The sequence below is a fragment of the Sus scrofa genome, chromosome 5, assembly GCF_054392235.1.
Source record: "Sus scrofa isolate SSC_HxYL_T2T_F1_AM1 chromosome 5, Sscrofa_HxYL_maternal_Yorkshire_Landrace_v2.0, whole genome shotgun sequence".
NCBI lineage: Eukaryota > Metazoa > Chordata > Mammalia > Artiodactyla > Suidae > Sus > Sus scrofa.
In genome coordinates, this window is record NC_139387.1 from 97,138,483 (window position 1) to 97,163,494 (window position 25,012).

Genomic DNA, 25,012 nt, shown 5'->3' on the forward strand with positions numbered 1-25,012 from the left:
CACCCTTGACTCTTTCTATCTTTAGAAAATAGAAACCTTGGACACCAGTGCTGGCTCCTCCTCAGCTAGGTCATCTGCCTAAAGCCTTCCCAGGTTATGGTGGGCACGCCATTGCATTCATATATCACTCTGGACTGAGCAAACAGCTTCACAAACTAAACAACCAAAAGCACCAGACAAGTTTATCTGAATTTGTAAAGGTCTCTGGGGATTTATCATTTCCTTTTCTTGTGCATAGTTATTTAAAAATAAATCATGAGGACTTATAATGGCAATGAGAGGAAAATTGTATTCAGAATGAATCCCCTGACTCCTACCTCCTACCCCCCTACACTCTTTTGGAAATGACACTATTAAGACCCTTTAAAATGTGCATGAGAAGTACCAACTACTCACTAGGGATTAAGCTTCAAATGAGACAGAGTTAAGAACTGCATTAGTCCAGTAAACCTCAGTTAGCTGATGGCTATCCATTGGATTCCTGTACTTACCTTTTTATGATGAATGGTAGGAATTACCATCAACAAGGTAAAGAGCTTGTCTGAAGTTTGAGCAGCCTCCACATTTCCCTGGGAAGTTGCCATCCCTGGCCCCAGTTCCTACCTGCTGGCAGCACAGCCGGGTGGGATGAGGGCCGGAAGACCAGAGCAAGCTCCTGTTTCCTATCTGCCAAGCCCTCTCCTTCCTTTTGTCAAAACTTTTCTCAAGCTATCTCCTTAGAGAAATCTGCTTAAAATCACTGGGGAGCCCCTTTCTCTATCCTCACAGCCAACCATCCATCCAGTCTAGCCACTCCCTAGGGACTTTTTTCATAAATGAATGTGAGCATCTTTCTTCAAAAAGAATATAAAAGACACAAGGTGGAGTTCCCATTGTGGTGCAGTGAAAATGAATCTGACCAGGAGCGATTAGGTTGCAGGTTCCACGCCTGGCCTCACTCAGTGGGCTAAGGATCCAGCGTTACCGTAGCTGTGATGTAGGTCGAAGACAGGGTTTAAATCCTGTGTTGCTGTGGCTGTGGCGTAAGGCGACAGCTGTAGCTCCAATTCAACCCCCAGCCTGGGAACCTCTGTATGCCTCAGGTGCTGCCAAAAAAAAAAAAAAAAAAAGAATATAAAAGACACAAGAGTATATAGTTGACTGTCTATTTAATTGCCTTCAGAACCACATAGCCTGCGGGATTGGCACCATTCTGAGACTTTGCACTGTTGTGGGTTAGGGTCGTGCTCAAGATTGTGGGCTTTACAGTGGGACATTTTGGTTCCAGTGCTGGCACATGGAAGATGTGCTATCCAACCACCCCAAGCCCAATTTCTTCACTCATAAAATATAAATAATGATGGTATTTATCTTATAGAGTTGTTGTGAAGATTATTGAACTCCATAAGACATCTTGGAAGTGCCTGGCATATATAAGCACTCAATATTCCACTTATAATTATTAATAAAAAAAGTTCATCTACACTCAAGGCTTCCTCTTGAAGCCTTATAAGATTTGCCTGAAGCTATCTCACTGTGTCCGTATTGCTACAGCTAATAATGTAGCCTCCATTTTATCCATTATGAATAACAACTCATATTTTATTTTTTATTATATTAATTTTTAAATTAAAGTATAGTCGCTTTACAATGATCTGTCAACTTATGATGTACGGCAAAGTGACCAAGTAATAAGTACACATACATTTTTTCTCATATTATCTTCCATCATGTTCTATCACAAGTGATTAGATACAGTTCCCTGTGCTACACAGCAGGACTTCATTGCTCATCTATTCTAAATGTAATAGTTTGCATACGATAATCCCAAACTCCCAGTCCATTCCACTTCCTCCCCTCTCGCTTGGCAACCACGAGTCTGCTCTCTATGTCTGTGAGTCTGTTTTTGTTCTGTAGATAGGTTCATTTGTGCCATATTTCAGATTCCACATGTAAATGATATCATATAGTATTTGCATTTCTCTTTCTGACTTGCTTTCCTTAGTATGAGAATCTCTAGTTGCATCTATGAACAACTCTTATTTTATTTTACTTTGCTTTTTTAGGTCTGCACCTGCGTCATATGGAAGTTCCCAGGCTAGAGATTGAATCGGAGCTACTGCTGCTGGCCTACACCCCAGCCATAGCAATGCAGGATTTGAGCTGCATCTGTGACCTGCACCACAGCTCATGGCAATGCTGGATCCCTGAGCCACTGGGCGAGGCCAGGGATGGAACCTGCATCCTCATGGATGCTAGTTGGATTCATTTTCACTGTGCCACAATGGGAACTCCACAACTTATATTTTAGATTTGAAATTTAATCCTAAAGAGGTCAAGTGACTTACGCAAAGTTGCCTCATGTCAGAACTGGAACTCAAACGGATTTCCTCAAATTTCACCTGAGCACCAAACTCAGGGTTCAACATTAAATTACGATTTTCTTTAGCAAGGCAAAATGATATGTGGAAAGACAAATGATAACAACAGCAACAACAAAATGATCATAAAATGTAATGAGCACTATAACAGGGATACATATAAATTGAGTTGGTAACCCAGCTCAGAGAGGAGTTCGTTTAGAGGTGAGAGAGGGGTTGCGGTTAGAATGGAGTGAAAGTTATGGAGGCTCTGAAGAGCAGTTGCTATTGTCTTAGCCAGTGGACTTCTGGAAGAAGAGGTCACAGACAGGGCTGCATAAAGATACTTTTATTTGTCCTTCAAGGTGTTACAATTTATTTTGAATTAATTGCCAACATTTAAAAGCAGGAGATTTCATTTAAAACAGAAATTTCTGGGGAGTTCCCGTCATGGCTCAGTGGTTAACAGATCCAACCAGGAACCGTGAGATTGTGGGTTCGATCCAGGCCCTCACTCAGTGGGTTAAGGATCCGGCATTGCCGTGAGCTGTGGTGTAGGTCTCAGATGCGGCTTGGATCCCGAATTGCTGTGGCTCTGGCGTAGGCTGGCAGCTACAGCTCCGATTGGACCTCTAGCCTGGGAACATCCATATGCCGTGGGTGCGGCCCTAGAAAAGACAGAAAGACACCCCCCCCAAAAAAAAGTCTGGCTTCTTGTGGAAACCCAGATCAGTTGACATGGTTGTTCATAGTTCCACTTGGTGTCAGCTGGCTGTCTGCTTCAGCCTGAGCTGACCTCCAGCATTGTCCCCACTGGGCCTCTTCTTGACACTTGTCAAGGGTCAAGAAATTGAGAAGATAAGATTTTCATAGGCACATCAACAACTAAGCAAGAAAATTTAAAGTGCTAACTGGGTAAGAAAAATCTTTGTTTACTTAAATAGATTAAAATAGTCAAGAAATCTGCTATTTGTTGGCTAAGTATATCCCTTCCTACTTAGATTTCAAGGATACTTAATCCAGTTTATGTCTATTTGTGATTATCACAAGGGAAAGAGTTGGAAATCTTACAGTGACTGTGGAGGTGTTGGAGTGAATTTAGAAAGACATATGCTTCTGAAAAGAGCAGTAACAAAGTATGAACTCTGAGGCTTGCATGCCACCATATTTTGCTGGCTTTGCTGATTGCTCTCAAATATACCTTGATGAAAATTAATTATTTATAATTTATTCTATTTTTTGAATCCCCACAAGTAAACATACAATTTAACAGAGTCTTTCAAATATTTTTGACCATGACCCATAGCAAAATATACATTTTTCATCACACATGAATATACACTTATCAGTGGATAGACGCTTGGGTTGTTTCTCCTTTTTGGTTATTGTAATTAATGCTGCTATGACTGTGGGTGTACAAATATCAGTTCCAGTCCCCGTTTTCCATTATTTTGGATATATACCCAGAAATGGAATTGCTGGATGATTTGGTCATTATATTTTTGATTTTTTGAGAAATATGATGATTTTTACAAAAGTGATTTTCAGATTACAGCTACTCTGAAATAATGTACTCCATTAGACTGTTCATCTGCGTTCCCCTTGCTTTCCAGCATCCTGACAAATTTGCAAATAAGAATCCTCAAATTTTTTTTTTTTTTTTTGCCTTTTCCAGGGCTGCTCCCACGGCATATGGAGGTTCCCAGGCTAGGGGTCGAATCAGAGCTGTAGCCGCCGGCCTACACCAGAGCCACAGCAATGCCAGATCTGAGCCGTGTCTGCGACCTACACCACAGCTCACGGCAACGCCGGATCGTTAACCCACTGAGCAAGGCCAGGGATCCAACCCGGAACCACATGGTTCCTAGTCGGATTTGTTAACCACTGAGCCATGACAGAAACTCCAAAAATTTTTGTTACTCTGGTTGTGAGGAGGAGCACAAGATTCTGTGGAGGCATCATTAGGGTGGAGCCAGTCTCTGGGGACAATCACTCGGTGATGAACAAATGAACACGCATTAAGAAAACTTAACATGGTGATTGAGAAATTGCCTCTGTCTTCTGTGTTAAGATGTACTTTATTGGTCTAGTTTGTTTCATGTCACGACAATAAAATCTTAATAACTGCTACTTTTCTCCAAGTGCTCTTGTCAGTCTCCAGTGAGATGACAAAGAATGAGGAAAAGTCCTAAATCCTAATCAGAGCCATTGGTATTTACATTAAACAAAATAGAAACTCACAACAAAACCAAAACCCCCTACTTTCATTTCTAAAAATTAGATTTGTAATGCAGGTTTGTTGTGGAATCATTTAAAAATTACAGATGCATAAAAATAAGAAAATCAAAACCATCTGTAATCTCAGCCCTTTTTGTTAAATTCTTCCAGATTATTTTCTAGGCATCAATACATTTGTGTAATTTTGAACTATAAAGTACTGTACAATATAATTTATTGTTTTGTAACTTGTTTTTTCCCTATTAGTATATTGTATACATCTTTGCATGTCATATCTTTCATGAAATAATGTTTATGATCACAAAATATCCACTTTATAGATATTGTTTAATTTATTTTTTCAGTGCTGTACTTTTGGAATTTTTTTCCTTTAAATTTTATTTTGCCAATATGACAATGATCATTTTCATAGATAAAATTTTAATTTCATCTTTACTTTTCAAGGACAAATTTAAAAATAATATAGCTTCTACAAATGGCATGCTTAGATTATTATTTTCTCAAAAAGAAAATATGTGCATATTTTTCAATATAGAAAGTAATGTAAACGTATTATTGTGGTTTGCATATTATAAAATGGAATAAAAACAAAAGTTAAAATTGTTCCTAGTCCTCAAGGTAATAGTTGTTAACAATGCAGTGAACAACTTTCAGACTTTCAGTGCATGTATACAGACATATGTATTTATAGAAATGGTACCTAACACTATGTTTGAGTTTAGAAGCCTTATTTTTTAGCTTAACAGCTAGTGGATTTTTTCATGTCATTAACTACTCTTTTACAGCGTAATATTTGATGGTTTCAAACTATTTGTGGAGGGGAAAAACTTTTTCTCTACCCTCTTAGGTTCTATCTTTGGAGGTCAGGTATGAATATGACAAAGGACAGTAAAAGAAGAAAATGATGTTTTGGAGTTACCGTCGTGGCGCAGTGACTAACGAATCCCACTAGGAACCATGAGGTTGTGGGTTCGATCCCTAGTGTTGCTTAGTGGGTTGAGGATCCGACGTTGCCGTGAGCTGTGGTGTAGGTCGCAGACACAGCTTGGATCTGGCATTGCTGTGGCTCTGGTGTAGGCCGGCAGCTGCAGCTCTGATTAAACCCCTAGCCTGGGAACCTCCATATGCCGTGGGTGCGGCCCTAGAAAAGACAAAAAGACAAAAAAAAAAAAAAAAAAAAAAGAAGAAAAGAAAATGATTTTTCATTCATATTATGTACATGGAATTCAAAGAAAAATGTGACTCAAGGAGGCATTTAGAATTTGAGGCTTATATACCTTCATAATAGGGGAAGAGAGGGGAGAAAAGGGAACTAATGAGAAAACCAAATGACTTTTGGAGAAGGTAAATGAGCCTTTAGGAGGCTAGGTAGGAGATACGATAGTAAAGTGACAATGTCTATTTAGGTAGTTTCTTATTCTGGTGCTCTTTCCAGTGATAGGAGTCAGTCTTTCCTTGTTTCTGGAGGGCATTTATGACAGCTGAATTCTTTTGGGAGGTTCTGCTTTTAGTCAGATAGGAAGAATTCAGAAAAGAAAATTCTTCACAGTGGTATATTCAGAATTCCTTCACCATATTTGTATTACTCTAGTCAATTCCAGTTTCTGCAGCTCTGCAAAGGAGAACTGACGCATAGCCCCAGCTAACAGGGCGGGGCTCCCCTTCTCTCCTGCTTCCTCTCTACCAGCCACCAGCTAATTGGAACAAGACCAGGTACCTGAACATGGACAATCACTGTTATGAGGGGCCTGAGGCACTATCTTTGCTCAGACAGGGAAAAGCTGAACCAATTGTGTTCTCATTTTTAGCCTTGAGACGAGAAATAAGTAGAATGTCAAACTGTTCACAGTGGATTCACAGCTTAAATATGCATGAAGGAGAGACAAGAAAGAGATTAGTTACCTTGGAAGGTCATAAGTAGGTCAGGGAAGCAGGATATAGGAGTAAGTTAAGCTATGAAGTTGGTACAAATACATAGAATAAAGAGTAATGTTTTAAAGTAAAGACTTTGGAGTCTGATGAGAATTTGAATTATCACTAAATGGTATGTGAGGGAGTTCCCATTGTGGCTCAGTAGGTTAAGAACCCAACATAGTGTCCATGAGGATGTAGGTTCCATCCCTGGCCTCCTTCAGTGGGTTAAGGATCCAGCATTGCTTGGATCTGGTGGTGTTGTAGCTATGGCGTATTCAGCCCCTAGCCTCAGAACTTCCATATGCCACAGGTGTGGCTGTAAAAAGAAAAAAAAGAAAAAAATAAAAACAATCAAAAAATAAATTTAAAAAATGGTATGTGACTTATACCAGTTGATGTTTTGAGCCATAGTTTCCTTATCAATAACACATGGACAATAACATATCTATTATTGAGTTGTAGGAAGAATTCATTGAGATATTATAGGCAGGGTTCTTAGCATTCAGTCTCTTGACACATAGAAGCACTAAATGAATGAAGTTACAATTATAACTATTTCTTCCCCAATATATCATACATTTACTATTCTTCCTGTATTTATTTTGAATCTCTGGCATTTAATATATCAGTTAATGAATATGTAATTAACATTTATATATTATGTTGCAGAAAGTTTTTATATTGAAGTCTGGACTTTTTATTCTCCAAGTTCTGAAATAACCAAATCAATTTTCTCCTCTACAACCTTATTCTATTTTAAGGACAAAAGGAAAGTCTATGAAGACTCCTCATTTAATCTGGTATATATGCAACTTGAATTTTCTTTCCCATAGTCTGTTTAAAGTTTTGGACTCACACAATAAAAAAGAGTATTAGCAGTGAAATGTCAGTTGACACCTGGGTAGACGGCATTCTCACAGGGTTTGAGATTTCTTACCTTTTTCTCTCAGAAAGGAGGTGCCTAGAATAGTCTCTCTTGTGGGAATGGTCCAAAAAGTGGGGGATGGATTCAGTTTTCAGTCCTGTCAACTTTCTGCCGTTTCCCATCCCCTCCCTGCCAGATAATTTAGGACCGTGCGGTGTGTATAAATAGCTTTGGCTGAGAACATCCTCATATCTTTGCTCGTCTCATCATTGAGCAGGGCCCATAACTGATGTTGCAATTAAGAGTACTGATTTAGCTCTGAGAGACACATTGCAAATGGTCCGCTGAGGAGGATGGTATTTATATCAGTAATGACTGATGAAGACTTTGTCAACTGTACCTCTGGCAGATCATTTGATGGTGTGCCCCTGGCTTAATCTACTTCTCATTATAACTGATGATCCATGATGACGTATTTTCAGAACCGCTCATCTTACACACACTTCCATGAGGTGGAACTGACCTATGTAAATAGAGACAATTAAGGAAATACTCAGTCCAAAATATAGGGAGCAGCAGAAGAGCTGTAGAGGTCAAGACATGTAGCGATTTACTGGGGTACATTTGGTATCATCTGTGCCAACAGAAATTCGCATTTCTGTACTTGAGGTTTAACTGTCTATATTGACATAAGAGAAAGGAAATGAAAGTAGATTGACTATTTAGGTTTACCGTAGAAAGGTCAAGCACTTTGAATTTGTCTTTTTTCATTTCTTAGATGCTATGAGTGCTTCAAAACCACAACATATTCTCAGATCAAGTAAGTAATACAGAATCAGAAATCCTAGGATTATTCGATTAGAGTTAAAAGCCAGTGATTATATATTTATTTATCATCTATCTATCTGTCTATCCATCTATCTTTCCACCTATCTTTCCTTAGCGAGAGCTGTGTAATGGGAACACAGATAGGGAGTTGGGCTCATTCTCTTCCTAATTCTGTCCATAATGGCTAGGAGGTGGGATGTTATGGTCCATTACTAAAAAGCTTCACCTTTGCTCTCTTCTTTGATGTGGAGAATTGATATTTGCAATCCATTGTGAAGAACTTTGCACACACAGCATCATGCCCTTCATGATTTTCCAGCAATCCCAAATAGATTACCACCTCTCAGACTTTGCTACCTAAAAATATTTCTATTGATCACACATGCTCTGGGAGTCTAGTAAAGTCACGGCTTAGTACATACCGAGTTCTCCTAAGGCACCAGGGATCTCCTCTTCTTCTCCTTTCTTGGTTCCCTTTTCTCAGGACCAATCTCATTCTCTCTGATTCTGACTCAGGTATTCAGCCAGACTGATGTGTCGCATTGGAGCTGGAGATGCAGGAAGTAAGGGAGATTCTTAACTCTTAAGAGAAAGGATAGAACAAAAATGGCAACTCCTGGTCTAGTCTCAAAGTGAAACAGCTACTAATCTAGCTCTTCCCTTACTGGTTTTAGCCCACTCTTAGAAGTTTTTTGTGTTATATTATGTCTTTCTTCTCTCTGACCATAGATCCTCCACCATATTGTTTTAACTTGTATGGAATAAGATGAAGAGAATGAAAAATTCTAGGTTACTATATAATCAAGGCCTTTCCTGTCTTCTATAAACATCTGTCTCCCTTGTGACGAATAAGTATGGGCTAAACACCATCTCTATTCTCTTCTCAGAAGTGTCTGATATCTTCCCTTTAGGAAGATTAAAAAAGTAAGCAGGAATATTAGGGCTTTTAACCAGAATGTATAAGATCTTTCAAAACTCAGGGAGTTCCTGTCATGGCTCAGTGGTTAAGGAATCCGTCTAGGAATCTGTCTAGGAAGAATGAGGTTGTGGGTTTGATCCCTTGCCTCGCTCAGCGGGTTAAGGATCCGGTGTTGCCATGAGCTGTGTTGCAGGTTGCAGACTGGGCTTGGATCTGGCATTGCTGTGGCTCTGGCATAGGCTGGTGGCTACAACTCCCATTAGACCCTGAGCCTGGGAACCTCCATATGCAGCGGGTGCGGCCTTATAGAAAGGCAAAAAAAAAAAAAAAAAGAACTAAGGGAGAAAATCCGATTTACAAAATGAACAAATAACTTGAAAAGAAACTTAAAAAATATATAAATTCTCAATAAGCATACAAGATGCTCAACATTGTTAGAGAAATGCAAATGAAAACCACTCTGAGAAGCTATACACATAAAAGAATGGCTAAACTGAAGTAAAGTAAAATAACATAACATAAAATAAAAATTGATAATACCAAGTGCTGATGAGGATGCAGGGTAAGTAGAACTCTTGCCCATGGTGTAGGAATGCAAAATGACAAAGCCATTTTAGAAAACAGTTTGGCAGTTTCTCATAAAATTAAAATATACTTACCATATGACTGAGTAATCCCACTTTTAAGTGTTTGCCTGAGGGAACTGAAAACTTATGTTCATGCAAAAACCTGTATGCAAATGTTTATGGCAGCTTTATTCATAAACACCCCAAACTAGAAATAACCCTAATGTCCTTCAACTGGTGAATGAATAAACAAACTATTGTCCATCCAAATAATGAGCAGTAAAAGGAACTAACTTGTGATACAATACATGTTGAATACGAATTGAATCTCAATATGCATTCTGCTAAATGAAACAATCCAGACTCAAAAATCTCAAAATCCTATCATCTGATTCCATTTATGTGACATTTGGGAAAAGGCAAAACTCTAGAGACCGAAGAGAATATTTGCCAGGGGCTGAACGGGACCACAAAGAGCCACGAGGGAGCTTTTTGAGATAACTGAAATATATCTTCTTGTGGTTCTATCATTGTATGCATTTGTTGAGACTCATAGGATTATATATTAAAAGGGGCGAACTTTACAACATGTAAATTACAGCTCAATAATTTTAAACAAGGAATGGCCAGCAATAAAATCGAATACAAAGATAAATGGGATGAACCATGGCAATTTGCTTCTTTAAGAAAACTAAGAAAATTAGACAAACCTCTGATGATATTAACCAGCATTGCCAAAAAGATCCAAGAGAAGGGGTGGGACCTGTAGGGAGAGAAGAGGTGGTATCCAAGTCCGCCTCTCTCAGTTCCCTCTGAAATTCAGGACTGCAGAGGAGAGGGACAATGACTAAGCGCTAGGAAAGTAACACCTGTGAGGAAAGGTTAAAGGAACTGAGATTACTTTCCCTGGCAACGAGAGGCCAGAAGGATGATTTAACAGCAGTCTTTGAGTTTCCAAGCCTCCTTGACAGTTTGATTACGGTGCCATTTAGCAGAGCTGAACAGCTTTAATGATCTCTAGCACATTATAATGGGATTGCGCCCAAGGAATTAATGGCTTCAGTAAACAAGGAGGTCTTCTCTGAAAGAGAAAGTGCTTGCGTTGCCCTATAGAATGAGAATGTGCCTGAAGTGCCCTGAAGAGCCATATGGCTTGGAGCCTCTATGTCCTTAGCTATAAAACAGCCACAGTGTTACCTACTTAACAGTTTTGTAGAGAGAATTCAAATCAAATGGCTCTTGTTTTTTTGGCTGAGCTTGTGGCATGCAGAAGTTCCTTGGCTAAGGATCCAACCCAGGCCACAGCAGTGACAATGCCAGATACCTAATGCCCTGAGCCACCAGGGAGCTTCATATAGTAATTTTTTTTTGGCCACACATGTGGAATGCAAAAGTTCCAGGGCCGGAGATGGAACCAAAGCCACAGCAGAGATAACACCAGATCCTTAACCTGATGAGCCACCAGGGAACTCCTAGGTAGCTTATGAAATGTGCCTGGTCATCCTCCTCTTTCCTAAAGTCATTCTTCTTTTCCTTTCCTAATTGAAAGGTGCAAGCATTAACATTTTGGGTATAATAATAATAAACAATATTGTGCTTACCATATGCAACATAATCTGCTACACTTTTCATATTTATTAATTCATTTAATCATCCCAGCAATCCTATGGAAGGAGGTATTACTACTATCTCCATTTTACAGATATGGACACTGAGAAACAAGAGAGGAAGTTGCAGTTGTATTTCCATGGTGAAATAAAATGATGCTTTTTGTGGGTTTGTCTCTCTCTTGTGCTCTCTTTTCCTCTTGGTACTATTCTTCCATTTATATTGCCTTTCGTAGTTGACAAAGTACTTTCAAAAGCCATATTTTAGTTGCAACAACAAGTAGTAGTGATTCATATGTGTTATTGAAGTTTAATGGTGATAGTTTCTTGAAAGTTCTAGGGGGAGTTAAATGCTGATGTTCTGAATTCCATATTTTAGGTTTTGTTTTCTATACCTCTTATAAAATCTACTCTTTTCTTTCTTGATTCTTACTGACCTTTCAAGGCCCAGGTAAAGGTCCCACCTCCCCATTCAGTGACATTTTGTAAGTACTTACCAGGAAGTTCCCTTGGGGAGCAGAGGGTTAAGGATCCAGGGTCACTGTATCAGCTTGGGTTGCTGCTGTGACACAGGTTTGATCCCTGGCCTGGGAACTTCACATGCTATGGCATGGCCAAAAAAAAAAAAGTGCTTCTCATATACTGGGCATCAGCTTTTCTCCCTTGACCACCGAGGGAACATACTATCACCTGTCTTCATAGAGAGAGAGACTGCAGAGATTGAATGGACCCTGCCTCTGGAGAATTCACTGTCTAGTTGGACAGTGGGCAGATGCATGACCTACTCATTAGAACAGTATAAGTGCAAAAGTGGGTAACTGCAGGTTTGAATGGGGGCAGTGAAGGAGTCCAGGATGAGCAGGGAAGAGAAGAGTAAAAAGTGAGACAGAAGAGAGAAGATGAAGAATAGCTGTATGCCAATAATGAGGGCATTGGGGATAGAGTTGGGGGCCAGAAGAAATAAGGAAGTTTTGGAATATTTACCCTATGTGGAATAGGAAAGGAGTCAACCCAGAATGAATTAAAACAATGATTCTGAAGCTGGTGCACAACAGAACAGTTAAAGAAAATACCAATGCTTACTTACTTCCCATCCCAAAGTTTTGATTCAGTTGATTTGTTTGATGGAGTTCAGCCACTGGTGTTTTTAGATAGCTCCCAAGTGATCTTGGTGTAAACTGGGACTATGAAACACAGAAAACAATTGCTGAGTAGTGCTAAGGAGCTCATACCTATCCTGCCTAAGGAAATTTCTCACTATTGTTTACTCTAATATTCATTCATTTGTTCATTCAAAAAGTAGATTTGTTGAGGACCTACTATGTGTCAGCTGCTTCACTAGACAATGAAAAATCTTCTAATTGCATTGATTATTATTTTCCTTTCATTTTTGCACTCAATTGTAGATTAAATCCTTTTCAAAAATGTAATAGAAGCCAAGGTATTTGAATACTTACTGTGTATGCTTGAAACTTCACAATGTCTGCTTGTGATAGGCCATGTCCTTTTTATGTCTCACATTTGACAGATGAGAAAAATTAGGGACAGAGAAGTGAAGTAACTTGCCCAAGGTCACCTAGCTAATAGCTGGCAGAGCTGAGAGGCCCCAGAATGGTGTCCTTAGCTGCTCTGAGCACCTCCTTCCATGCTGAGCTCAAAGACAGTGCTTCATAAATATGTCTTGAATTCTCAGAAATACTAAAAATACGGTTAGCCAGATAGCTTTCAAATGATGGAGGATAGCTTGCCTCAAATTAATGCGTTTCATTGGCCAGTATGAGTCACATGGCCGTGTCTTATTGTAGATGAGTCTGAGAAATGCAGTCTGGCTGTGTGTACAGGAGGGAAGGACAAAAGGATGAGTGAACAACGAGACAGTCTCTGCTACACTGTCCTCTGATGTAATGGAACTTTTAAATTTAGCATAGTCAAAGGTGTCATTTTTTTCTTTGCATTTATTGTCTTATTTAAAAAAATAATTCTCTACTGTAAGGACATAGGATTTTATGCTACTTACTTTTCTAAAATTTTTCAGGTTTTGGAGTTCCTGTTGTGGCGCAGTGGTTAACGAATCCGACTAGGGACCATGAGGTTGCGGGTTCGATCCCTGGCCTTGCTCAGTGGGTTAAGGATCAGGCATTGCCGTGAGTTGTGGTGTAGGTCTCAGATGCGGCTCGGATCCCACGTTGCTGTGTCTGTGGTGTAGGCTGGTGGCTACAGCTCCGATTAGATCCCTAGCCTGGAACCTCCATATGCCACGGGTGTGGCCCAAGAAATTGCCAAAAAAAAAGACAAAAATAAATAAATAAATAAATAAATAAATAAAAGTTTTCAGGTTTTGATTTACACATTTACATCTCTAATCTACTTGGTATCAATTTTGGTGTATAGTGTAAGGGAAGGATTCCATTATTGTCTTTATGTCTAATGTTTTGGAATTTCATGATGCCGCTTTTTGGTACAGCTCCCCTCCCCCCTTTTAGGGCTGCACCTGTGGCATGTAGAAGTTCCCAGGCTAGGGGTCGAATCAGAGCTGAAGCTGCCCACTTACACCACAGCCACAGCAACGCTTGATCTAAGCTCTGTCTGTGACCTACATCGCAACTTGTGGCAACGCCAGATCCTTAACCCACTGAGTGAGGTCAGGGACGGAACCCACATCCTCATGGATTCTAGTTGGTTTGTAACCTGCTGAGCTGCAATGGGAACTCCTTGGTATACATAGCTTTTTTCTTTTGTGCTAAGGTCTCTCAACCTGAAGATCAATGTTCTTTTTTTTTTTTTTTTTTTTTTTTTTTTTTTTTTTTTTTTGTGTGTGTGTGTGTTTTTGCTATTTCTTGGGCCGCTCCTGTGGCATATGGAGGTTCCCAGGCTAGGGGTTGAATCGGAGCTGTAGCCACCGGCCTACGCCAGAGCCACAGCAACTCGGGATCCGAGCCGCGTCTGCAACCTACACCACAGCTCACGGCAATGCCGGATTGTTAACCCACTGAGCAAGGGCAGGGACCGAACCCGCAACCTCATGGTTCCTAGTCGGATTCGTTAACCACTGCGCCACGACGGGAACTCCCCAATGTTCTTTAAAACTGAGAAATTTTTCTGAGTTATTTATTTGGTCATTTTATGCCCTTTGTTTTTTCTTTCTGGAATTCCTGTTGTTGTTTAACCTGAATCGATCTTTTATATATTCTATTTTTCTCTCATATAATCCATCTTTATCTTTTGTTTCACATTTGCATGTGTACGTGTTGTATTTCATTATCATCATTAATTTAATACTAATCACTAATCATTTCATGTAGCATGTTCTCAGACCAACGTTGACTAAGGCCTTTCAAAAAAATTGATGTCACCGTTTTGGTTGACGGTGACGATAAAAGTCAAGCCTAATAGGTGTTCTGACAAATGTGACCCTTGCCTCTCTGCAAATTTTATAGCAGACCGTGGAGGTAAAATATGGTCTGTGTAATTTCAAGTCCAATGTTCATGTACTCATGAAATATTACCAGGCCTCTTTTTTTTGTGTGCAGAGGAGGGGAAAGAATATTCAGAAAGAGGCAGCATAAACTGAGCCAAAGAGGTGGGCAAAGATGTGATACTGGGGCTTCAATGCTGCTGTCCATCACTCATTCTTTCCTCCTCTCCTCAGACATTCGCCAGCCTCCTGTGTCACAGGCTTTAAGAGGACAGTCGTCTCTCTTGTCAAGAGCTCTCCTGTGTAGCCCAGGGCGTGGGACTTGGAAGGAAAAGGGGTTAGGTGACATAGACTTTTGGCTGCTGCTGTTGGTGAGGAGGGCGGATTGACTGATTTATCTATATAAACATATTAAATATATATATAGCTACTTTATTTTCCAACTATTTTACTGGATTTTCAAATTTAGCAGTCTTATTTTTAATATCCCCAGAACTCTTTCTCGTTTTATGTTCTTTTCTTTTTATAGAATTTTGATGCTGTTTTTATAGATGTAATATCTTCCTTAACCTTTCAGACGATTCGAGTTCTCTTCAGTTTTCTGTATTTTCTCTGTGCGCTCTGTGGTACCATTTTCGGTTAGTTTTTTTGATGTCTCTCTATTATTAAAGGAATGGTCACCTGTAGCACTTCACTCCTAAGTAAGCATGAGCTTCTGGAAGGCAGAGTGGAATGCTTTTGACCTGCATGGGACTTGCTGTCTGATGGTAGTTGTTTTAGGGTGATTGGCAGGGAGTTGGCTCAATGCTGGGAAACATCCAGATGCCATCCTATGGCGGTCTTTCTCTGGAGCCATTCACCTTTTCCAGATAAGAAACCTCATAATTCCTGCCTGGAGAAAAAGGGGCTGGCTACGAGGAAACAGTGTTTAGGCATGTTCAGGTGCATAATATTAAGTCTGCAAATACAGGCTTTTTCAATCAGTCCCACACTTTGCTGTAATAATAATAGAAATGACAAACTCTCATCTGTAGCTTCCTCTATGTCAGGCACTAATCTAACTGCTTAGTACTGTTATTTACTTTATTAATTGCTTTACTCATTTAATCCTCCCAACAAACATGATATTACAGATGAGGAAACTGAGGCACAGAGAAATTAAGCAACTTACCTGAGGTCACAGAGCTACTAAACTGTAAAGTGAGAATTTGAACCCAGGTCCTCTGACTGACTATAGGGCCTATAAAATACTCTCTCCTTGAAAGAAAAATGATGTAGACTGGCATTTGGGCAGTGTTATTTCTGAGAGCGCCACAGGATTGCGAGCTCCATGAGGGCAAGAATTTTGTTTATTTTACCACCACTGTTTGCCCCAATCCTAGCGCAGATCAGGGCAATACATTTTCCAGAATGAATGAACATATAGTGCCTTTTATAAAAATGTGGCACTCGTGGGCTCACTAAAGAAAGGTGTAATGTGTGTTTAGCATGGAGGCTCTCTGTTTTTCTTTTGGTTACTAAAAATCATTTTTCCCTTTTGACTGGTAGATCTGAGGTTACAAGAGAGTAGATGTGAGGTTGCAGCAGACCCAGGGCACTTCTCTTCAGAAAAAGCATTGTCATCTCCTCCCATAACTGGTTATCTCATTCTTTAGATTTCAGAGATTTCAAAGACTGCTACTATTACTTGGGAAGTGAGCTTATTAGATTTTTCTCAGTATTGTGTGCTACAAACCAACATTCCTGTCATTAGCTGTCATCTGCAGTTTGGAGCAGCCTCTAGCTCCCACCATTTCCGTTTAAAAACAAAAAGCAAAAAACAACCCCCCCCCAAGGTTTGATTTTGATATCGTTCTGTTTGAATGAATGCTGCTACCATTCTTTTCCTTACAAAATGGCTCTAATTTTACAATGACTGTACAAAGCATGGATTCCCAGAAACGGAGTGACCTGAAGGCACTGGCCTTATACATGCTTTTATGTGCTCAAATAAAAAAAAAAATTGGATATTAATGTCAAGGACTTATTGCTGTTTTGATAATGTACTTATATCTTCAACCCCAATTTTTTTTTTTTTTGTAAAATAGGCGATGCGATTGCCAATGTCACTAATATTTGTTGTATTTTACTTATTTATTCTATTTAACCAAAGAGCTTTATGGCCAGTGTCACTAATATTTATTGCAGATATGGAGCAGAAATGATTAACTTTTTGTTTGGACTGCTTCCTTGCAATTTCAGACTTCTCAATGGCTTATGGTTAAGGAAAATATCTTATTGGTTTTTTCTGGTCTTAGTCTGTTCAGGCTGTCATAGTGGAATACAATAGACTGGATGACTTATAAGAGCAGAAATTTATTTCTTACAGCCTAGAGGCTGGTCCAAGATCAAGGCACCAGGAGATTTGATATCTGGGGAGAGTTGGCTTCTTGGTTTGCAGATTACTGTCTTATCGCTGTCCTCACATGGCAGGAGGAATAAGAATGCTCTCTGGGATGCATTTTATATGGGCACTAATCCCACTCATGAAGATTCCACCCTCATGACCTAATCACCTCCTAAAAGCCCTACAACCTAAATGCCATCACATTCGGGATTTGAATTTCAGCCTATGAATTGTGTGTGTGTGCTGGGGGGATAAAAACATTCAATTCATAATGAATAAAAAAGCTCTGATGATGGGGCTTTTTTGGTTTGTTGTCTTTAAGCTGTGAACTGAATGATAAGAAAGAGCTGAGCATTGGAAGAGAGTAGGGATGAGCCTTCTAGGTAGAGGGATCAGCTAGCGCAAAGACTTTCAGGGAGGAGAGAACGTGGATCCAGTGTGGCTGGTGTGCAGTGGGGGAGACTGGTTGGGCATGGGGCCCTGTGAGGTTGGACCTTCTAAACCTTAACACAGAGTTTCACTTTATTCCAAGTGTGGTGGGAAGCCACTGGAAAGTTTTTAGCAAGGAAATGACATGACCTGCTTCATCTTTTAAAAAGAACACCCTGTAATGTTATATAGTTATTTTTAAAATTGTTTTCCATTTTTGATATTTCCTTTAATGCTTTTTTGTATGTCATTTATGAAATGCAAACTTAAGCAGAATCATATCACCTATAGATCAAATGACATGATATCTGGAATTAATCTCAAAATCAGAGATAGAAATGAAATATAATTGGCCATGACTGGATACTTGTTGATGGTAATTGTGGGGGGTTGATTTACTGTTGTATCTTTTGTGTATGTGTGTGTGTATGAGTCTTTTTAGGGCCACACCCAGGGCATATGGAAGTTCCCAGGTTAGGGGTCAAATCAGAGCTGTAGCTGCCAGCCTACGCCAGAGCTCACGGCAATGTGGGTTGCTATGTATGATCCTTAACCCTGGAGCGAGGCCAGGGATTGAACCTGCATCCTCATAGATACTAGTCAGGTTCGTTACCGCTGAGCCACAATGGGAACTCCCTACTATTGTTTCTTTTGTTACTATTGTCACTATTGTTAATATATTGCATATGTTTCAAATATATTGTATGTTTGAAATTTTTTGTAGTGACATGTGAAAAAAAAGGCTCACTCTGGCTGCAGCAGTGTGAAGATTTGTATTGTGGAGGAATAAAGAGTGGGAGGGCCAGTTAGGTCAAGAATAGTCCACCTGAAATATGGTGATGGATAGAGTTAAACTGGTTGTAGGGCAGACAGAGAGGAGAATGGGGGATATATTTTGTAGCTAGAGCCAACAGGACCTATTGGTAGATGGATTGGGAGGTGGCAGGGGGATAAGAGGAACCAGTGGTAACTCTTCAATTTTTAGTTTAGCAATCTTGGTTTAAGATGTTACTGACCAAGATAGGGAAGATGTTGGAGGAGCATGTTGGAGTATAGAGGGAGCAAATATTCTCTTTTGATCACACTGAACTTAATGTGCTTTTTAGGTATTGATGTGGAAATGTTGAGTAAGCAAGTCTGGAGCTGGCAGGAGAGGACAGGGATGTCATCTAAGACACCTCTTATGAATTGCTTCAGGTGCTCGCAGGCTCACCTGACCCAGGAGCCTTTGCAGTTTTGTTCTACCTCTTGTTGGCTCAGTGTGGGCTCCCATTGACTTTTTGTAGGTGTAACCTGACAAAGCCCTGTCTCCCAGGTGCCCATCACCTTCCACCCTGGGGAGTCCATGTTGATGCTGACCTGCTCAGTGCCTAAGTAGAAGCAACTGGAAAGTGAAGAGGGCTCAGAGCTCCATGAAATAAACCTTTTGTGACTGGGGAATGAGGAATAGCAAATAAATTCTTCCCTCTTCCTCTCTTTGGACGGCTGGTCCTAAGATGTAATCGTTCATGTAGGCTCTTGGAAGATGGTGCTGGGAGATGAAGCAGTCAATCAGGTTTGATCCTAAGGGGGAAGGCAGCTCTGTAATGCACCATTGTATTTGCTTGCCTGCCTTTCCTGACCCACTCTCCTCTCCCTCAACGTTTGGAGAACAAAAGAAGAGGGTGGATCCAGCAAAGATGATGGAGGAGGAGGCCGCAACGTAGAGGGAAAACCAAGAGAAAGGTGTGTCATGGAAACTTTGTGAAGGCAGTAACACTTGTCTTTGCTGAATGTTGCAGACGGCCAAGTAAGAAAAGACCAAGGAGAAGGATCCTTATATTTGGCAACTTGGGCACCATTAGAAACCTTGATGAGACCAGCCTTCATGCATGATGGGGAAGGAAGTGGACTGAGGAGAGACTGTAGGATTAAACATTTAGAAAGTGGAGGCAGTAAACAGAGACGAGCCTTCCTTTTGAAGACGAGTAGAAAATGGACTGGGAGCTAGGAGAGGATGTGTGGGAAGGGGAGGATCTTCCTTTTTTAAGGATTGGCAATCCTTACTGCATATTTGTGGGAATAATCCAGGAGAGGGGGCATAGTCATGGGGTGAGAAATCCGTGAGAAGTCAATAGGAAATAAAATTGAGAGCTCAAATGAGGTGGGGGAGCAGTCATGGGAGAGCTGGAGTTTGAAGAGGGGTGAATATGAACTTGGGAAATGGGGTGGCAAATATACCAAGGATGTGCAGTGGGATCAGTGGACAGTATTGAGGGCAAATTGAGATTTGTGGCTGCGACAGGTCCACTTGAATTGGTATCTGTCTCTTAGTGAACCTGCTTTGTTCTGTTTTCCCTTCCCCTGAAGGGCTTTTCATTTTTTAGTTTAAGACAAGGAGGAAGAGTTCTGGAATTCCAGTCTCTAGGAGGAGAGGTGCTGTACTAAGTATCTACTCCTGTGTTCCCGATCTCATTAGCTGTTACAGGGAGCTGGAGTCATGAGTGAGGCACTGCTGTGAAAAACAGCACACAGATAAGGCAGGCGCCCCAGGAAGTGTTTATCCCAACCTTCCTCACCTTCTGGATGACCTGTTCACTAGATGAGCCCGGAGAACGGGTTGGATGCACTGGGTAAAGCTGATTTTTTGGTTTGTTTCTTGGGGATATCCTTGCTATAGACAAAGGGGTTGCAGTCAGACTGTGTTCTGATTTTTAGTCTGGAATTTTACTGCAGGGAAATGTCTTTTATTAAACTCAGTCATTTGAAAGAGTTTGGGTAGGATGGGTAAATAACAACCAGAGATAAAAAGTGGGAGTTCCCATCGTGGCTCAGCGGTAACAAACTTGAAGACATGGGTTCAATCCCTGGCTTCACTCAGTGGGTTAAGGATCCAGCATTGCTGAGAGCTGTGTTGTAGGTCACAGATGCGGCTTGGATCTGACATTTCTGTGGCTGTGGTGAGGGCCAGCAGCTGCAGCTCGGATTTGACCCCTAGCCTGGGAACATTCATATGCCATGGGCACAACCTTACAAAGACCAAAAATAAAAAAAAGTTTTTAAAAAAGAGAGCATGAGAAGGTGTGTATATTTTTCCTATGAGTGGTATCTTTGTTCTTTCTGGATATAGGTGGACCAATCTTTTCTGTGAGAGAGGTGTCTTATGGAGTGATTTGCTCACAGGAGCTGATGAATCCATGGTCCATTAGGAGAATGTTTTGGGAGTCTCTTCTTGGGCTGTCCTCCTGGTAGCAGGGGACAGAGGAATTCAGAACTTAATGAATCAATATTTTGGCCTTTCTTGCTATTGGTAAATCTCTGGGCCTTTGTATTGTCCAGGGTTGTCATGTTATTCCTTCTACCAGGCTGAAAGGTATCTTGATTAGGAGCTCAGATCTGGAGGCAGATGTAATCTAGATCCCCACTCTGTTATTTGCTAGCTGAGTGACCACAGGACATTGTTAATATCATCTTCTTTATGTGGTTCTTGGGAAGAATAAATGACAGGCAGTACAGAGTATTCAGCAAGGTGCCTGGCACAAAATAGACTCAGGACACATAATATTAGTCACAATTTCTAGAAGGACTTATTGGCATAGAATGCTGTTATTGGATGCCATTGCAGTGTATGTTTCAGAGAAAGAAGAGCAAGCTGTTTGGTGAATGAGGTAAAACTGGGGGATAGAGGAGCACCAGATAAAACATGGAATTATGGAACTTTAGTTAGGCAGATTTTGATGCAAATTCCAAGCCTGCTGCTTGGGCCCTTAGGTAAGTTACACCTCTCAGCCTCAGTGTTCCACCTCTAACACGGGAATACTAATTTTTACCTCATGAGGTTGTCCTAAGAAATAGATCGATAAAACACTGAGCACAAGACCTGACATACAGTAGCTAATTCATTAAAGCACTTTGGTGATTAATAATAGTAGACGGAACTCATTGCTCACATAATAGAGGCAGTGTAGCTGAGTGGGAAAGAGTGGCCTCTTGCATTCCTGAAATTATCCCAAGTTAGTAATTATCCACTTTGCTGTCAGAGACTGACCCTGCCCAAATCTCAATTATGATGAGTCAAAAGTTGTTAGATTTGACATGACAAGGGCCCCTTTCAAACATACATAAGTTATTAATAATCTTGGACACAAATCTTGGACACCACGTATTTTATTTTCCTTTGGCTATTGTACCATTCTGTTGAAAGCACTATATATGAAATCTCATTTTTAAAGTGACTTTTCATTTTACTTTTTTGAATTGAATCACTGAGACCTTGGTAAAATCCTTGTTCTGGAGTTTGTTCAGAGTTCATGGGAACAGCATCACAATGTACTATTCTTGCCAAAGTTGCTTAAGCAGAACTCAGTCACAAGGAAGCAATCAGATTAACTCAGAATGTGGCACATTCTAAAAGACAGCAACCCCAAAGTCATCAAAAAACTTGAAAAATAAAGCAAAAGCAAAAAAGGCAGGGCTGGAGGTAGGTAGAATTAGATTTGAAAAGACTAAATATACATGATAAGTAAATGTGACACCTGAACCTTGAGTGAGAACAGATGGTCCTCTCCACCCCACCCCCCACTCCTCTAAAAAAACCCAACTATAAAACACATTATGGGACAACTGGGGACATTTGGTTATGGAGTATATATTAGATAATAATTATTGAATCAATGGTAAATTTTTTGGGTATGACAATAGTATCGTGACTATGTAGGAGAATATCCTTGTTTTTGTAGGAGGTACAAGTTTAAGTATTTAGTAATGAAAGTATCATTACTTTCAAATGGCTCAGGGAGAAAGTATACAAATGTGTACATCTATATCCATATGTATATAAGCATATAAACAGAAAGAAAATACTCTTTGGAACACCTGAACATGGAAAATGCTAACAATAAATTAACCTCGATGAAAGGCTTATAGGTGTTCATTAACTGATTATTTCAACTTTTCTGTAGGTTTGAAAACTTTCAAAATAAAACATCGGAGGAAGAATTTCTTGGAAGAAAACCAGCTAGCCAAGTCTGCATGTCTTCATTCCCACGAACATTCCATGAAGAACTGACAGTGCAGCCTCTGAAAGACTTTTATTTTCAAGAAATAAAAGGTAAGGAGATATTTAAACCCTTGGCTCTGCCTCATCTGGAAAATCCTCAGTTCTTTACAATCCTGCACCTGTAAGTCTGGATTGGGAGATAGGAACGGAGAGAGGACTCGCTCTATAAAGGGAAATGATAAAACAAACATGCATTTGAAAGAGCAACCATTAAAAAAAACCCTGAGGAAGTAAGAGTCCCTTGGTTTTTACTGGGCCCTTGGCCCATTAAGCATCTCTGTAAACTGGGTAGAAATCATGTCTGCCTCGGTGATGAAGAATCAAGAGTTCCAGGGTGAAAAGAACCCTTGTTTTCACCTGGACTCTCTAGGGAGACATGAATATAATCATCTTATATTAATTATATATTTCAGGGAGAAGGAATTTCTTTTCAAGGGTGGCTTTATTAAGGACAGATGGGTCCTGGGGTCATTCTCCTTGGAGCATAATTATCATGTTCTGAAGTAGTTTGAGATCTTAATGACTTGACTCCTTCGTATCCACTGGTGTCAAATTTAAAACCGACCACACAAAATGTTGGGGGCAAAAAGTAGTCCAGTAAACAAACTTATTAATAGAAATGAAATCCCACAGGGAACACGGACACACTCAAGTCAGTGTGATATTAAATTCCTGTAATAAGTTAACATGGATTAAGCAAAACTTTTTATAGTGCAAGTTCTTAGTATCAAATTTTGAAGCACAGCAACATCTAATAATATAATTATTTATATTAACCATTTCTAATAGGTTGCAAATAATGCTAAAGGGCTATGTTGAAGGAAAACATTGATTTATTCAATAAATAGTTATTGGCTACCCATTCTGTTCCTAATTTGGGAATAAAGCCAAGGACATACCTTCTTGGAATTCACTCTCCATAGATGAAGTAGACTTTAAATTATTACGTGATGAGTTACAATAGCAGGAAGTGCTACATAAGAGTAGTCTGTACATGTGACATCTGGAGTACTTAGATTTTGTGAAACATTAATAATCAGAGGGGTAAATTATTAACTGTAGAAGTTTTTTTTTGTTTTTTTTTGCTTTTTAGGGCCACACCCGTGTCATATGGAGGTTCTCAGGCCAGGGATTGAATCAGAGCTACAGCTGCTGCCCTATACCACAGCCACAGCAACGCCAGATCTAAGCCACATCTGTGACCTACACCACAGCTCATGGCAATGCTGGATCCTTAACCCACTGAGTGAGGCTGGGGATTGAACCCGCAACCTCGTGGTTCCTAGTTGGATTCGTTTCCACTGCACCGCAACAGGAACACCGAGAACTATTTTTTTAGTATATTTAAAGTTTTTCTGAATTTCTTCATTGGACAAAGGTATTGTGAAAGCTTTTAATTTATTTTTTAAGGTCACTTCTTAAATGCTAAAGGTTGAAACCTTTATTGTCTTGCTTTGTTCCCTGTCCCAGTACTCCCATTAGCGTGATTGACTGGATTGCTGTCTGCGGTGATGGTGGGTGGGAAGGACACATGGGGAGTTTACTCATAGTCCTCCCCTCCATCAGCATGGTGGTGTAGTTCAGTGGTTAAAAGTACCAATACAAGTGTCAGATTCTCGAGGTCAAATCCAAGCTCTGCCGCTTGGCAGCTGAGTGGTCTGGGGCAAGTTACTTGACGTTCCTAAACCCTGTTTCCTCAGCTGAAAATGGGGATAGTAATAGTACTACATCCCTCTTTGATCTATATCTATTTGTTATTTTATAAATGAGATGCTGCCGGTAAAGCACTTGGCAGAAAGTGGGCCCTCAGTAGACTTTAGCTATTTTCTTTTTACTTTATTATGACTATTAGGTTGCCTGATCATTCATAACCTCTTCTACTCTTGGCACACTCATGGCTTTTTATTCTTATTTCCCAAGCTGAATACAGGCAGATACCTGATTTCACACTGAATGCCTTCATCTTCTAATCTTGTACTGATGGTAATCAGAGTGAGCTTTTATTCATGTAAAGATAGAAAAAAAAAAATTTAGGAGGTTCCTGTGTGGTTCAGTGTGTTAAGAACCTGACTAGTATCCATGAGGATGCAGGTTCAATCCCTGGCCTTGCTCAGTGGGTTAAGGATCCAGCATTGCTGCAAGCCATGGTGGTTTAAGTTGCAGATGTGGCTCAGATCTGGCATGACTGTGGCTTGGTATAGGCTGACAGCTACAGCTTTGATTCAACTGTAGCCTAGGAATTTCCATATGCTGTGGGTTCAGCCCTAAAAAGGCTTCCGCGGCATATGGAGGTTCCCAGGCTAGGGGTCGAATCGGAGCTGTAGCCACTGGCCTACGCCAGAGCCACATCTGCAACCTACACCACAGCTCACGGCAACGCTGGATCGTTACCCCACTGAGCAAGGGCAGGGACCGAACCCACAACCTCATGGTTCCTAGTCAGATTCGTTAACCACTGCGCCACGACG

At 40.3% G+C, this 25,012-nt stretch overlaps 1 protein-coding gene across 1 annotated transcript in view; it reads left to right on the forward strand.

Annotated features, from left to right (window-relative positions):
• Positions 1-25,012, forward strand: part of LOC146403573 (uncharacterized) — a 228,571-nt gene that overhangs the window by 133,279 nt on the left and 70,280 nt on the right. Inside the window, exon 4 of the mRNA XM_085024908.1 lies at positions 22,447-22,595. The gene's annotated coding sequence lies outside the window, so the exon portion shown is untranslated. The remainder of the gene's footprint in view (positions 1-22,446; positions 22,596-25,012) is intronic.